This window comes from Lissotriton helveticus, chromosome 9 (genome assembly GCF_964261635.1).
Source record: "Lissotriton helveticus chromosome 9, aLisHel1.1, whole genome shotgun sequence".
In the NCBI taxonomy this organism is placed as follows: domain Eukaryota; kingdom Metazoa; phylum Chordata; class Amphibia; order Caudata; family Salamandridae; genus Lissotriton; species Lissotriton helveticus.
In genome coordinates, this window is record NC_136070.1 from 856,795,139 (window position 1) to 856,813,339 (window position 18,201).

Sequence of the window (18,201 nt, forward strand, 5' to 3'; positions counted from 1 at the left end):
TAAGCGCATGATCCAAGTGGCCTCCCTACGCCTGAGCATCAGTTCACGATTGCCCCCCCTGATGTTGAGGGGAATTAGATCGATCCCAAAAACACGTACTTTGATGTCATCCTCATTGGGTTGACATTCTGCCACATGAAGTGCTACTGGGTATCTGGGGTCCCTCTTTTGTATAGCTCTCATGTGTTCAGCTACCCTCTCTTTAAGAGCTCTAATGGTACTCCCCACATATTTTTTGCCGCATTGGCATTCGATGATGTACACTACAAACTTGCTGAGGCAAGTGATGTTGTGTTTAATCTGATAAACCATACCATCTTGTCCTGCAAAGTTTTTTGTACCGTGTTCCCCCCATATGCACATAGAACAAAATCCGCATCTGTGGAGACCAATGCCACGTGTAGAAAGCCAGTTCTGAGCTGTGGTATTAGTGGGAACGGTAGGACTTAGTTTATTTCTCAAGGTAAAACCTTTTTTGTAGGTGATGGACGGTCTCTCTGGGATAAATTCTTTCAGTGTGGGGTCCTCTAGTAAGAGTTTCCAATGTCTGTTCAGACTCTTTCTTGTGAGCTGATTTAGGGCATTAAATTCAGTAATGAATCTGACGTGTTTGTCAGTGGTTTTCATCTCAGTACGTGTTTTTAGACAATCAGGTCTAGTGATGGCTCTCGTTTTCGACTCTGCTTTTTTAAGGGAGGTTCTAGTATAACCCCTATTCTGAAATCTTCTCTTCATGGTTGTGATGCAGTTGTCAAGTTCACAGGGTTCACTACAGTTACGTTTAGCCCTAAGAAATTCACCATAGGGAATCGATCGTATCTGATGTTCAGGATGAAAACTTGAAGCATGCAAAATGGAATTGCATGCGGTAGGTTTTCTGTAAAGTCTCGAATGTAACTGCTCGTTTCTTACATAGAATTCCAGGTCTAAAAATTCAATGTGAGTCTGACTGTGTTGCATGGTAAAACTGATTTCCCAATTGTTGGTGTTGAGGTATTCGAAAAAGGAGTTGAGGAGTTCCTCAGTCCCGGACCAAAGGAGAAAGCAGTCATCTATGTATCGACCCCAAAACACTATGGAGTCAGTATATTGTGTACCTTTGTTGCCCCAGATGAGATCAGCCTCCAATGCTCCCATAAAGAGATTTGCAAAGGAGGGTGCTTTCTCCTTTGGTCCGGGACTGAGGAACTCCTCAACTCCTTTTTCGAATACCTCAACACCAACAATTGGGAAATCAGTTTTACCATGCAACACAGTCAGACTCACATTGAATTTTTAGACCTGGAATTCTATGTAAGAAACGAGCAGTTACATTCGAGACTTTACAGAAAACCTACCGCATGCAATTCCATTTTGCATGCTTCAAGTTTTCATCCTGAACATCAGATACGATCGATTCCCTATGGTGAATTTCTTAGGGCTAAACGTAACTGTAGTGAAGCCTGTGAACTTGACAACTGCATCACAACCATGAAGAGAAGATTTCAGAATAGGGGTTATACTAGAACCTCCCTTAAAAAAGCAGAGTCGAAAACGAGAGCCATCACTAGACCTGATTGTCTAAAAACACGTACTGAGATGAAAACCACTGACAAACACGTCAGATTCATTACTGAATTTAATGCCCTAAATCAGCTCACAAGAAAGAGTCTGAACAGACATTGGAAACTCTTACTAGAGGACCCCACACTGAAAGAATTTATCCCAGAGAGACCGTCCATCACCTACAAAAAAGGTTTTACCTTGAGAAATAAACTAAGTCCTACCGTTCCCACTAATACCACAGCTCAGAACTGGCTTTCTACACGTGGCATTGGTTTCCACAGATGCGGATTTTGTTCTATGTGCATATGGGGGAAACACGGTACAAAAAACTTTGCAGGACATGATGGTATGGTTTATCAGATTAAACACAACATCACTTGCCTCAGCAAGTTTGTAGTGTACATCATCGAATGCCAATGCGGCAAAAAATATGTGGGGAGTACCATTAGAGCTCTTAAAGAGAGGGTAGCTGAACACATGAGAGCTATACAAAAGAGGGACCCCAGATACCCAGTAGCACTTCATGTGGCAGAATGTCAACCCAATGAGGATGACATCAAAGTACGTGTTTTTGGGATCGATCTAATTCCCCTCAACATCAGGGGGGGCAATCGTGAACTGATGCTCAGGCGTAGGGAGGCCACTTGGATCATGCGCTTACGCAGCGTGGAACATGGGCTTAACTATGATTCTGAGCTCCAATATTTTCTTGGAGATTAATAATGTACCGGGGGGATCCTTGGTGCACACAGATTGACATACTGCGCAAACACTAGGAGCCCTAAAATGAGGAAAACAAATGACAACACATTGGATTTCCTCTCCTTAGGGATTAAATGTATTCTACTTCCATGTATGTGTTTTTAAGACAAACCTTGTATATTGTACCATTTAACAAGGGCAAATGTTTTTAGATTATTGCTAATGTTTTTTTTGATTATCAAGAGTGACAGTACAAACATCGTTTACTATTTCGTAATCCTTACTGTCTATTTACATATCCTAAGTCCTGGTTTCGCATTCTTGCATTTAAAGATTTTAATTATTTTTAAATGTATATGGACAGGAGGTTCCTCACTACTTTCGTTCACCTTTGTTCACAATTAATTTCTGCACGTTTCACTTTTTTGCACAATGCATCTAAGTAACCTGGCCACACCCAGGCCTTGCCCTGCATGTCCCAACTTCACCCTTTTATGTTGAATTTTTCGTCTCAATGGACATGGGGTTTTTTGATCGTTGTGTTGCCTATCAGCGCTGTAAATCTTTCCCCATATTGGAACAATAATCATTGAAGAAATACAAGTAGTCAGCGGGAATCTTTTTATTTTACGTACAAGTTAGTAGTTTACCTTTACTCCTTCTCCGTTGTTTCTAAATGTGGCGATTAACTACAGACAAGGACGGCTATTTATATGTGAATAGACCTAAACGTCCTCTTTTCGCCATAAGCTTCCCCATTCAATAATGGCGCTGTAATTATCCAATTGCGGAAGTACATCTTCTATCTCGATCTTTCTCTACATAATCCCTCCTCTCCCGGGGTCACGTGTCCGTACACGAGAGACGACCGCCGGGAACTAACAGAGGAGGGATTGCCTGCAGCGGGTAAGCGTTATGTTTCCCCACCGCTTTTTAACACTCCGCATACCCGCGTTTTACAGTCTAAGCGTCGGGTATGCGATGCTCTATACGCTTGTCCCTGGAAACGTTTTCTCATTGGATATTTCGTATTTACCTTTAGCACACCACTGCGGAGGACACGTACCCGTTTCCTCTTTTTGGCGCCATAAAGAATCCCCTCCCGGCTTTCCGCCTCACACCATAGCAACTAGCAGGTAAATCTTCACAATTTTGAAAATAATATTTATTCTTGAATAGCTTTTTGGGCAAACGCTGGTTTGAATCCTTATGAACTAGCTGACTTGCTCTAAGCAATCAATTAGCACTTTGTAATGTTGACTCATAATTCCCTCATCTCCTTTTTATTTATACATAGTGCTATTCCTACATATGAAAATTACCAGTGGGATAAGACAATTATCATCCTTATACTGCAACTGAATATTGTGTTACACAGCATCGGCTGTTGCATAAACTCACTGAAAACCCATTGGTAAGAGATAATTTGTTTTTTCTTCGTTGCCCAAAACTCGAATTAGTTCTGCTAACATTTCCTTCATTTGCAAGCCTCCTTATGAGTCCCCTTTTTCTTTCTTCCGTATTTTTTCCCCCACTGTATTTTAGCTCGATACAGAGCTTTCAGAGGTCCAGACTTACTCCATCCACATATTGGAATTGGAGTGGAAGGTAATGTCTATTATGCTTTGAATAATAGGTTTTGCATGTTTTGTGCTCTCTGGATCTTGAACACGTATAGGCACCTGTATCACCGCCATACCAAGAAGTCACACACAGACCTCCGCACGTATTTTATTAAGATAGAATGTTTCTGACATTTCACGTTTCACTCACCATCACTATGAACACCCTCTAAATTTTAGGACCACTGTGTACGAGTGACAAATGACCACACATGGGTCTTTTAACTCCATTTCACTCACTACGTGCACATTAGCACCATAGACCAATCACTTGCTCAACTATGCAAGTATTTTTCACTATATTTCACCAACCATGTGCGATATCCACGCACGCCACAAACTGCATGTCGGTTGCACAAGTGTCACCATATGCAGTTTATAACTGAACATGTTTAGTTAACAAGTGCATACATTATTTTGTATTACCAGCCCTGAAGAGTCGTGTGACTCAACCGCACACGACGAAACACGTGTCGGCGTCTCTATTATTCTCAAGTCTGGAGAAAATTAAACATCTTGCTGTGACAAGAAGACTTACATCAAAGAACCTGCTTCTGCGCTTCCTTTTTGACTTTGGTCATTGTACCTTGTTTGGATGAACACAAATGTAGTTGCGAGAGCTTAGCTATGTACTAATGTTTTGTCTTTTGACTTGTTTGGACGGTTAAGGGTGTTTTGCCGTCTGCTCTTCATGCACTACATGAACGACTATCTTGCTTCTCACACACTTTGTAACGTATTAACCCAGGTAGCGCGCCCCTCTAGTCCTATTTTCTAAAAACCCCCGTGTCACGAGAATTCTGATTTGGCTTAGGACTGGGTGCCTCCACGTTACCACTTTCACTACAACAACTACCACACAGCGGGCTTTTGTCCAGTTTAGAATGGACAGAGACAAAGCAGCAGCAGATCTCTTTGAGAACCTTGCCAAAGGCATGCCCACACACCAGGCATCGGCCGCAGCGGGTCCTGCACGAATAGAGGGTCTTAGAGACAAATTCCTGAAACTGGAGAAACTCAAAAAACAAGAAAATTCCAGATGGTGGGATGGGGCCACTCTTAAACACTATTCAAAACTCAAAATAGTCCCTAGAGGTTTACGGTCCCACATCTTCCCCACCTATGATGATCTCGACCGGGATCTCATGGTCAAATGGGAGGATTCACTAAATCGGAATTCTACCACACTCATGGACATTCTTATTGAGAGTGCTGATCGAAAGACCGGAAAATTACAAACGGAAATTTCCAATATTGAACAAGAGATTAAAGATCTCAATAAACCCGAGGCCACCGTAAAGAATTACACCTTACTGGATGAAATTCTGCTCAAACACCAGACAGAAATAAAAAATAGAAAGGCACGCCAAATCAAGAGGGATGAGGCAGATTACAAGAATGGGAGAGTTTACACCTTCGACCGTAAATACGATTCACTGATCCCCAAACCTAGGAGCAGCTCGCAGCCTGGGAAACCAACCACTTCCAACTCCGCCCACTCGAGCACTACCTCCCTGAGTTCTACTGGACTCAGTGATATTGAAAACGAAATCCTTGCTAACGCACAACCTATTAATTCCACCTTTTTTTTAGAAGTGGAGCGGGTGCGGAAGGACAACAGAACCCAGCCCCTACAGGCCGCTGCAGACCAAAACCCCATAGGGGCAAACGTGGGAACAAGCGAGGAATATCGCAGAAAACTGAGGTCAGGGACACAGAGGAACTAACAACCCCACTTGATATTGTCCAAGTTATCAATCTTTCCTCATTATCATTGACACCTGACATGATTTCCCTACTCAGCAAAGGTCTTAGCTTTAACCCCTATGCTACAGGTGATTTGTGTCAAACCAAAATTGACCTGTTCAAGTTTACACGTAACCTGAAACTTAAAAAACATTTTGTGGGATCACAACAGTCACAAAGACAACCTACTCTTGTTCCAACTGTATTTGACGATGTACCTGTAACGATTAAAGATATACAAGCAACACATCTGCTTCTTTCTTTGACGGACAGGGAAGACAGTCCATTAGAAATGGAGCAGTTACTAGAAGAACTAGATATAGAAACAGATTACAATATAACAAGTGGTCTGAAATGTAAATCCAAATGGATACCAACACTATCAGGTTGCAATTCTATTGACAACTTTCACAAACGTATTCTAGAAGATCTAGATCGAACCAATACCAAATACCTAGACAACAAATTCAAATACAAGGACAATCTAACTAGAGGAGAACGATCGGCACTGTCCACTCTCAGTAAGAACTCCAACATCATCATTAGGGAGGCTGACAAAGGGGGTAATGTAGTGGTCATGGATTTAGTTGATTACAACAACGAGGTCCATGGCCAACTGAGCGACTGCTCTTGCTACGAGTCACTCAACTACAACCCCACAGGTCCACTTACCAAGTTAGTGAATGAACAACTGTTACTTTGGAAACAGTCAGGTCTTTTAGATGACAACGAATTTCTATATCTCAAGGTCCACAAACCTACACACCCTTGGCTCTACACCCTACCCAAAATCCACAAGGACAAACCATTCCCACCTGGCAGACCTATAGTGTCAGGGATTGGTGGTCCCACCGAGAGGGTCGCGGAATACGTGGACCTCTTTTTGGGACCATTAGTGAGAAACCTTCCCTCATACATACAAGATTCGAAACACATACTCAATATCATGACTGACATAGATTGGCAAAAGGACACCATACTGGTCACTATGGACGTAGTGTCCCTTTACACCAGCATTAACCTAGACCTAGGGATTGAAGCCATTACAAAGGTTCTCTCCAACAGACCGGCTTCACTATGGGCACACACAAACATGTTAATTCAAATGATGAAGATCATCTTGGAAAATAACTTCTTCATGTTTGATCGTAAATGGTATAGACAGAAGAAAGGAGTAGCGATGGGCTCCAAGTTTTCACCCTCCTTTGCAAATCTCTTTATGGGAGCATTGGAGGCTGATCTCATCTGGGGCAACAAAGGTACACAATATACTGACTCCATAGTGTTTTGGGGTCGATACATAGATGACTGCTTTCTCCTTTGGTCCGGGACTGAGGAACTCCTCAACTCCTTTTTCGAATACCTCAACACCAACAATTGGGAAATCAGTTTTACCATGCAACACAGTCAGACTCACATTGAATTTTTAGACCTGGAATTCTATGTAAGAAACGAGCAGTTACATTCGAGACTTTACAGAAAACCTACCGCATGCAATTCCATTTTGCATGCTTCAAGTTTTCATCCTGAACATCAGATACGATCGATTCCCTATGGTGAATTTCTTAGGGCTAAACGTAACTGTAGTGAAGCCTGTGAACTTGACAACTGCATCACAACCATGAAGAGAAGATTTCAGAATAGGGGTTATACTAGAACCTCCCTTAAAAAAGCAGAGTCGAAAACGAGAGCCATCACTAGACCTGATTGTCTAAAAACACGTACTGAGATGAAAACCACTGACAAACACGTCAGATTCATTACTGAATTTAATGCCCTAAATCAGCTCACAAGAAAGAGTCTGAACAGACATTGGAAACTCTTACTAGAGGACCCCACACTGAAAGAATTTATCCCAGAGAGACCGTCCATCACCTACAAAAAAGGTTTTACCTTGAGAAATAAACTAAGTCCTACCGTTCCCACTAATACCACAGCTCAGAACTGGCTTTCTACACGTGGCATTGGTCTCCACAGATGCGGATTTTGTTCTATGTGCATATGGGGGAAACACGGTACAAAAAACTTTGCAGGACATGATGGTATGGTTTATCAGATTAAACACAACATCACTTGCCTCAGCAAGTTTGTAGTGTACATCATCGAATGCCAATGCGGCAAAAAATATGTGGGGAGTACCATTAGAGCTCTTAAAGAGAGGGTAGCTGAACACATGAGAGCTATACAAAAGAGGGACCCCAGATACCCAGTAGCACTTCATGTGGCAGAATGTCAACCCAATGAGGATGACATCAAAGTACGTGTTTTTGGGATCGATCTAATTCCCCTCAACATCAGGGGGGGCAATCGTGAACTGATGCTCAGGCGTAGGGAGGCCACTTGGATCATGCGCTTACGCAGCGTGGAACATGGGCTTAACTATGATTCTGAGCTCCAATATTTTCTTGGAGATTAATAATGTACCGGGGGGATCCTTGGTGCACACAGATTGACATACTGCGCAAACACTAGGAGCCCTAAAATGAGGAAAACAAATGACAACACATTGGATTTCCTCTCCTTAGGGATTAAATGTATTCTACTTCCATGTATGTGTTTTTAAGACAAACCTTGTATATTGTACCATTTAACAAGGGCAAATGTTTTTAGATTATTGCTAATGTTTTTTTTGATTATCAAGAGTGACAGTACAAACATCGTTTACTATTTCGTAATCCTTACTGTCTATTTACATATCCTAAGTCCTGGTTTCGCATTCTTGCATTTAAAGATTTTAATTATTTTTAAATGTATATGGACAGGAGGTTCCTCACTACTTTCGTTCACCTTTGTTCACAATTAATTTCTGCACGTTTCACTTTTTTGCACAATGCATCTAAGTAACCTGGCCACACCCAGGCCTTGCCCTGCATGTCCCAACTTCACCCTTTTATGTTGAATTTTTCGTCTCAATGGACATGGGGTTTTTTGATCGTTGTGTTGCCTATCAGCGCTGTAAATCTTTCCCCATATTGGAACAATAATCATTGAAGAAATACAAGTAGTCAGCGGGAATCTTTTTATTTTACGTACAAGTTAGTAGTTTACCTTTACTCCTTCTCCGTTGTTTCTAAATGTGGCGATTAACTACAGACAAGGACGGCTATTTATATGTGAATAGACCTAAACGTCCTCTTTTCGCCATAAGCTTCCCCATTCAATAATGGCGCTGTAATTATCCAATTGCGGAAGTACATCTTCTATCTCGATCTTTCTCTACATAATCCCTCCTCTCCCGGGGTCACGTGTCCGTACACGAGAGACGACCGCCGGGAACTAACAGAGGAGGGATTGCCTGCAGCGGGTAAGCGTTATGTTTCCCCACCGCTTTTTAACACTCCGCATACCCGCGTTTTACAGTCTAAGCGTCGGGTATGCGATGCTCTATACGCTTGTCCCTGGAAACGTTTTCTCATTGGATATTTCGTATTTACCTTTAGCACACCACTGCGGAGGACACGTACCCGTTTCCTCTTTTTGGCGCCATAAAGAATCCCCTCCCGGCTTTCCGCCTCACACCATAGCAACTAGCAGGTAAATCTTCACAATTTTGAAAATAATATTTATTCTTGAATAGCTTTTTGGGCAAACGCTGGTTTGAATCCTTATGAACTAGCTGACTTGCTCTAAGCAATCAATTAGCACTTTGTAATGTTGACTCATAATTCCCTCATCTCCTTTTTATTTATACATAGTGCTATTCCTACATATGAAAATTACCAGTGGGATAAGACAATTATCATCCTTATACTGCAACTGAATATTGTGTTACACAGCATCGGCTGTTGCATAAACTCACTGAAAACCCATTGGTAAGAGATAATTTGTTTTTTCTTCGTTGCCCAAAACTCGAATTAGTTCTGCTAACATTTCCTTCATTTGCAAGCCTCCTTATGAGTCCCCTTTTTCTTTCTTCCGTATTTTTTCCCCCACTGTATTTTAGCTCGATACAGAGCTTTCAGAGGTCCAGACTTACTCCATCCACATATTGGAATTGGAGTGGAAGGTAATGTCTATTATGCTTTGAATAATAGGTTTTGCATGTTTTGTGCTCTCTGGATCTTGAACACGTATAGGCACCTGTATCACCGCCATACCAAGAAGTCACACACAGACCTCCGCACGTATTTTATTAAGATAGAATGTTTCTGACATTTCACGTTTCACTCACCATCACTATGAACACCCTCTAAATTTTAGGACCACTGTGTACGAGTGACACATGACCACACATGGGTCTTTTAACTCCATTTCACTCACTACGTGCACATTAGCACCATAGACCAATCACTTGCTCAACTATGCAAGTCGTTGGCAACTTAGCCTGGACTGAGCAACATAAGGTAGAAACAAGGGGGCATATTTACCAGCCCCTATCGCCATGTGAATGTCACTTTTTTCGACTTTGTAGTGGCGATAGGAGCTTTGCCTTATTTACAAGGCAGCGTTAAGCCACTTAAAGTGACTTAAAGCTCCCTGGTAAATAAGGCCAGTTCCACGCCGTTTCAACAACACACGTCTTAACCACTAATATGCCATTACTAGTCAAGCCCTTATAATGAATTATGAGTTGTTAAGGCACATATGGTAAAGACATATCTGTGGTTAAGACTTGATAGGTAAGTGTTGACCCCCAACCCCTTCCCCCGCTCTGACTCATGAAACGACGCCCTCCCTCCTGAAAACCAACGCTATCCCTAAGCTACTCAATAATTTTATGTTTTACCTTATTATCTCATGACTATCTTTGCGTCTATGATTAGGCATGCTTACTAGGATATTCAGCCTTTAGCTGCGCTCCGATCTATTTATCAAATCTAGAGAGCACCTATTTATTAAATGATTTCTTTGGCGTGATGATGAACGTATTTGCTTTAAGATAGGTGGTCTGTAATTGCATGCTGCCTTAATTGACATTATTTCTGAGCGCGCTCTGCTTTGGTTTGGTTTACCCTTGAATAGATCGGTATTTTCTATGATATCTCGGCCTTAGTTTTTCATTTTCATTTTGTGATAGGGGACTCCAGATTTCGCCTTGCTTGCATTCCGCTTACCTTTATATGAATTGGTATATCTTATCATGATTCAGCCTCATAATTGTCTAGTTGTTGTAGGAGTTTCACGAAGTGCTTGTGATTTTCATATGCCTTTGGCTGTATTTGAATAAGGATACTTAAAGGTCATTAAATATATATTCGATTTCTATGGATGTGCAATCGGACTTTACTTATGTTTGATTTGTGGGCAATTTGACACATATTTGAAATTTACTCTGGATATCATGTGATTACATTTTATTCATTCACTCTAATGCTTACAACTGCCCTGATATGATCAGACTACTTGGCTCTTTGTCAATATAACGGCGAACAAGGGACCTCATATTAGTTCGCTCAGAGTCATTCTTAGCGACTATTTTACTGTAGGATGGACACTGGTGCTAGTTTTTTTTATCTCTTATGCATATGATATACTATGCTTTCTAGCACTGATATTCATTATTTTCTTACACAGCCTCTACAATGATATGCCACTGTACTGCTGATTGGTGAATAAAGATTTTTCTTTGATGCCACTCAATATATAGGAAGTTCTCATGTCCTCTAATTTGGAGCCGTGAGGTGAGTTCATGAAGCACTATGATTGGCGCAAGTTTTCCTTATTTTGAGACCTCATCTAGGACTTTCCACCGTGAGGCTTACTTCCCTTTCTTATTTAGCTTTCCATTCTTTCTCTTAGAAATCCTGTGCATCAAACCGAAAGGGAGGTGCAGCGTATTGCTACATAGAGCATATGATCAATAGTTGAAATGAGTACAGTGCTCTGTATGACCCTTATAGGGATTGTCTGTTTGAGTTCCTCTTTGTAATTATGTCTCCCCCCTTTTCTTCAGATACTTTACTGCACACCACAAATTGAGGTTTAACTTATGCCCTATGTGATTGGATTCTCGTAATATACACACCCTTATGGGTATTTTCCTAACAGAACAGATAGGAGGTGCGCGAAAAATATTTTTCATCATACAAGCGGTTCTGTTTTTATCTTTTTCTTGGCAAAAGTACTATGGCATAAATATGGACGTGTCCCTGATGGAAGAGTTTTAGATATTGATGCGTTTTGATACTATGTAAACTGTCATATATTACAGTTTGGTTGGAAATGTATATCTTTTTAATGGTGTATCATATATATGTTTGTGTATATCTTCTAACTGTTTTTGTAATGTTTTAATATGTTTCCTTTGAGAAATATGGAGCATGCTCTCTGTGAGAAACATGCAATATTCAAGCGAAGGATTGTTATGTGAATCGTTGAGATCTTCTTATATTTAGTTATTATTGTTTATGTGTCAATTTTCTGTCACATGAATTTTTTGTTACTTGAATGTTTTGGGTCATCCAACATTATTTATGTTGTTATATAAATACGTTTATTCTGTTAATGTTGGGTTATGTCATATTGATGTTGTGTCTTGTCCATAATGTTACAGCCCTGACGAAGTTCCCTCTGGCAAAGAATTGGGAATGAAACGTGTTGGCTGAGTGCCAGTTTTAAAAAATCTATTGAATAAAAGGAAATATTTATGGAATAACTCTATAGGCTGCCTGTATTCACTTCGGAAGGAGCGCATCTTCCAACTTTCTCTTTTGAAGCCCTAAATACGTCCCTGCCCTAAGTCCTAATAATGACCCCGACCTCTCCAATGCCCCAAAAACTACCTTGACCCCCTGAGTCCTAAAAACTACTCTGCCCTCCCCTGAGCTTTAAAAACTACCCTATCTTTCTAAGCCCTAAACAGTATTACGATCCCTGCCCCGATCCCTAAAATGTCCCCCCAAACACCTGCCCTGACATCTAAAACTACACCCACCCTTGTAAAAAAACAACCCACTCCCCTACCCTGGAAACTTCCTACAAGCCCTGAAAACTACCCGACCCCGTAGCCCTGAAAACTAACCCAAACACCCAGCCCTGAAAATTACCCTAAACCTCACTAACCCCAAAAATGACCAGAACCCCCGGTAGCCCTGAAAACTACCCCAAACGCCCAGCCCTGAAAACTACCCCACCAGCCCTGAAAACTACCCTGTCCGCCCTAGCCCTGAAAACTATACCCAACCCCCGCCCCAGAACCCATACAAACTAACCCCTTACAAAACCCGGCCCCAGCCCCACTTACCTCACCACATCCTCTACAGATCCTTCCTGTTTCTGCTAGCCAGCAACTAGAAGGTGCACTGCCTAAACCACGCATATGTGTGGTTAAGGCAAATGTGGTAGCGCTTGCAAAGTTGGAACACACATGGCTCTGCCCGCATTGTTCCAACTGTTTCCCTTTGTGTATATATTTCACTGCACTGATTTAATATTGCTTCAAAAAAGGATAACTCCGGTTGTATGTATGATATTCCGCTGATTTTGGTGTCTAAATTAAGATATAAATACACTCTATTTTTATGAATGGTTGTCTGACTTCTCTCAAATTGTGTCAATTACTTATCGTCCATGTTGGCACTCTGAAATGCTTAACATGTTCTTCTAGTAAAGCCTGACTGCTCTTTCCACTCTACTAGGACTGAGCTAAGGATTTGTTAGTGTGAATCCAAGGATCATCTTTGTGGTATTGTGATAATTTTACATAGAAAGGCCACCCAGGCATACCACATAATATTCCACTTTTCTACAGTTCTTGTAAAAAAAAATGTATCAGGGATCCAGATATCAATGGAGCTAGGGCTCTCAGGGCAGTGAGTGGTGCAAGCCCTTCACCATGCAGGAGTCTTTTCTATCCCAGTGGTACCATCACAAAATGTATCACATTACGCTGCATAATTTGCCTTTTCGTGACACATAATGTAGTCAACCTGTCTGTCTTATTTGGTTCTCTGCCTCGCCCTAACTCCACTGGCCCTACCTATAATGTTATAACCCAGGATAGCGGAGGGTCAGGAATCTGCTGATATCAGCAGGACTTACCCTCGTCACACATCGCATAAAGGGGCCTACATACAGTGGAGTAGCAAGGGAGGAACAGCATGAGTTTTGGTGGTAGTGGATGCCTTTCTCCCCCACGCTCTGTGGCCGTTGCTGGGAGGCCACCAAGGAAATCGCCAGCACCCCCTCCCACTTTTACACACGAGCAAGGGGTGGCAAATGCAAGGGCCACCACAGGAGGCCATAGGTCTAGTTATGCCACTACCTACATAGTATAACAATGATAGGCACACCCTGCTTTTGTTATTCATAATACGACAGCTGATTCCTTTTGCCTCCATTTCGCCTTCTCGCCTTCATGCAGGGCCTGCTGTGCAAATACCTTTGCGAGGAGCAAAATGCTCCTTGAAATTGTGGTTCTGCTTCTTTGTGAGTCGGGCCCGGAGTGTCCATGGTATGCAAAAATTTCAGGGCAGTTCTGAATTGCACAAAGGATGCGTCAACAGATGAGTCAGCAACAGCTTTAAGCTCCAAAGAAGGGAAGGTTTTTCAACAGAAATCAGAAGAAGCGCTCAGGCTCTCTCATAAAATCCTTAACACTAGATAAGTAGGCAAAGGAAGCTTACCCGTGATACTTGCAATAAGCAGAGATGGGGCTTTAAATGCACCTTTACAAGCAAAGTCCTGTGGAATTCAATTTAAGTGATGCTATTAGAAAAATCTTCTTTTCATGAACCATTTCTTAGAACCTCAGAAAGCTAAATTATAGAACGGAAAGCCTTGGCAGCTTCTCAATTGTCGGAAGAAAAGCATACAATCACAGTGATCTAGCAGGAATTACACAGAGCTACACAGAACATTATTTCAAAGGAGTAAAGTGTTCTCAAGGAGAGACCGTACAACAGGAACAGGAACAACTCCGTTTGCTAAACGACTTTTAACCCTTGTAAAGAAGTCTGTGATTTAAGTTTTCTAACCTATAAAATGTGCCATAGTTAAATATCTACATCTATAAAATCTACAAGCTCTAGTACAGCTAGTAGCTCTGGCCTTGGCAGCTGATAGGATGGTTATTCTTTTGAATCGTAAGCATATGCAACAAAAATGAAAAGAAGAGAAAAGAAAAGAGAATAAATGCTGAAAACATGGTGGCATGTGTTTGCAATTAGAATTTTTAATTAAAAAAACGTATCTTTTATTAAACGATATAATGTTCAAGAGTACCATACGTCAACTGACATCATCAGAGAAGTCACATTAAAAAAAATCCACATTTGAACAAGAGCAAAAATCGAGAGTAGGTTAACACCTCAGATCACGTTTCCAAAGTATGACGGTTATTTACAACAGCGTTCGCAGGGGCATCAGCATGGCATTTGCGAGGTGTGTGGGACACTTCACATCACATCCTCGTACGGAAGGAGGCAATTGGTAGTGCAATCACAAGTTCCATTGCAGAATAATCAACCCCCAGACACTAGTCAAATATCCATTACCATTCACTCAGGACGGCAATATTGGCATTGTGCAGCCGAGGTTAGCAAGTATGCTTTAATAGGCGCTAAATGTTACCAGGTCTGAAAGGGGCAAGCATCAAGTCAGCATACATTTGTTGCTTTTCATTGCATAGGATGAGGAAGTCAAACTATTGCTGGCAGTACGTCGGGGGTCTCCCACCTCCCCAGCAGCAAGCCATCTGCCTCTTGGATAGCAGGAGAGCTAGAACTGAAAGGGGCATATTTACAAGGGTATAACGCCGTCGCAACGTCACTGGTACCCTTTTACACATGTATCTGCGTGAAAGGGGAGTGCAATGGTGTTGCTGTAGGCGTTCCACAACAACACCCATTGCCTTTTGACTCAGCCCCAGATAAACAAGTAGGTGTCAATCTGAGGCAGTACTAAATACAAATGCCATGCAATAGCAGGCATTAGAAAGGCACAACAAGGAGAAATAATTTTATTTCTCTTAATTTTTTTGCATTTTCTATGTGTGCTGCATTCTGCTGGACACATAGATAGAGAAACATGCCTTTAATTATTGTTGATGTGCAGGAAGGTGTCCCTTCCTGCACATAAAAAATCATTCCCTTTAACATAGGCATCCTTTCACTATTGTGTAAGGGTGCCTTCGCTGGTGCTCGGCAGCTAGTTTTAGCACCAGCGCTGGAGAAAACACAGGGGTGCACGGTATTTTTGTAAATACTGTGCATCCCTGTGTTTTGGAAATGTCAGAGTGCGGAGCTGCCAATTTTGGTGCAGATCCATGCTCCAACATTTCTTGTACATATGCCCAATAATTTCTAATGTGGTGTGTCACTTTCTCCAACCCAACTCAGTAACACAATGTTTGGATCTATGGAGAGCTAGAAGACAATCATTATAGACAGATCGACTATCCAGCGCACACCCAGGCCAAGGGCAAAAACACAGCGTCCGTTGTGCCACACCTGATGCAGTTGGAGTCCTCTCTGTAAGTCCAAATTCATGCTGCGACTGGTGAATATATTAGGCCCCTTAAAGAAGTTGGTAGTGGGTAGTTCACAGTCTGTTGTTTGAAGCAGAAAAACCACTCCACCACCTAAAGTTCCATTCTCAGCTCGTCTAGCCATCCGGTTCAGGCGACCTGGGACGACGCTGGCAACTGAGCCTGGACTGAGCAACATAAAGTAGAAACAAAGGGGCATATTTACCAGCCCCTATCGCCATGTGAACGTCACTTTTTTCGACTTTGTTGTGGCGATAGGAGCTTTGCCTTATTTACAAGGCAGCATTAAGCCACTTAAAGTGGCTTAAAGCTCCTTTGTAAATAAGGCCGGTTCCACGCTGTTTCATCAACGCAAGTCTTAACCACTAATATGCCATTACTAGGCAAGCCTTTATAATGAATTATGAGTTGTTAAGGCACATATTGTAAAGACATATCTGTGGTTAAGACTTGATAGGTAAGTGTTAACCCCCAACCAGGGGCGTAACACAGGCCCACGCAGCCCCCGCGGTGATGGGGGGGCCTCTAGCTCCAAGGGGCCCCCTCGGCACTGCACTGATGCCGGAGAGCTCCTGTTTGAGCCCGGAGGGGGGCCCTTTAAGTACCGTGCAGGGAGGCCCCCTCACTTTTCGGTACGCCAGTGCCCCCAACCCCTGCCCCCGCCCTGACTCCTGAACCGACACCCTCCCTCCTGAAAACCAACACTATCCCTAAGCTACTCAATAATTTTATGTTTTACCTTATTATCTCATGACTATCTTTGCGGCTATCATTAGGCACGTTAGGAAGGGGGGACCGCTCGGCCCCCGCGCACGCATGGCTGGGCCCGGCCCCCCCATTGCCCCTCCTGATTGGTTGGTTGGTCCCGCCCTGCCCCGGAAGCGGTGTTAGTGCTTCCGGGCCGGGGGACGGGACCACGAAGAGGGGTTTAAGAGCCTTGGGGGGGGGCGGGAAGCACCCTCTTTGTGCCCGCCCTTCCCAGGCTCGCTCCTCGCCCCGCTGTAGGGGCCAATCATTTTTCTTGTGTTTGTTTTCTATTAGGTGCAGCATCGGCGGAGTGGATCGTTTCCCGGAGACTCGGGCGAAGACGGCGGGAGCTCAACAGCGACAGCTGAACCTTTTGTTCACCGGGCTGAGGGTCGTCGAGGACGTTTGCGGTGTTTGAGAACCTCGGCGAGACGGCATGGTATCCGGAGACCCGGCGAGGCGGGACGCGTGTGTGGGCAACAATTTGGAATCGGTCCGCGAGCCTAGCAAGTAAGGTGCAAAGTCGAGGTGCAGTGCTTGGCAGAAGAGCAGGTTGTCGAAGCATCGGCGAGTCAGTGGGGGTTCTAATTAGGGCAACGGTCTGAGCCCTTGCATAATAGTCTGGAACGAACGTTAGGAGTTAGTTGGAGGGGAGTGGTGCAGTTCGATCCCCGCTAGAAGCGCGTTGAACTCAAGCAAATAAACAACACGTTTGTGGTCCCAGCTAGGCGGGAAGTCAGCGTTTGGGTACATCAGGCGAAGCAGGGTAGGCCGTGGTTAGTACCTGGATGGGAGACCAATTGTAAAAGAAGCCCGGATAGCTCAGTCGGTGTAGCCTCAGATTTAACAGTGTTTTAGAATCTGCCCAATTACACTAATATACGTTTTGAAGGTTTGACGCCACTATCAGGAGCAAGGTGGGCTGCAAGGGGACTCTTAAAGATAGGGGTGAATTAAGGGGCTGCCACCCCCCCCCTGAGTGCATTTATTGTGATTTCTGGACAGGTGGCTGGGGTAGAGGGTAATTTACCAACAACAAGGGGCATACACTGTGTTATCAAGGTGTTTTGAAAAAAATCTTGATATTTTACATTAGTGTTTCGCCAACTGGTGTGGGAATTAGAGCTTGATTTCACGATCAATAATTGTTTCCCAATTGCTAATGAACGCTGTGTCGTGGAGGTATTTCTTTTGGTTGTAACATCTCTTTCATCGTAGGCTAACGGACAAGGGCCGCTGCGGACCGAGTAGCTGCGGAGCTCACGGTGGACGGCGGAATCCGAGGACACAGGCAGGCCTGCATTTCACTGCTTCTGGCGGGCCGCAGGGCTAGAGTTCGCTCGCCCAAACACTTTACAGGCTAGCTGGTGTGTGCGGTCACAGTTGCGTGGTGCTTACGGCCAGCCTGTGAGC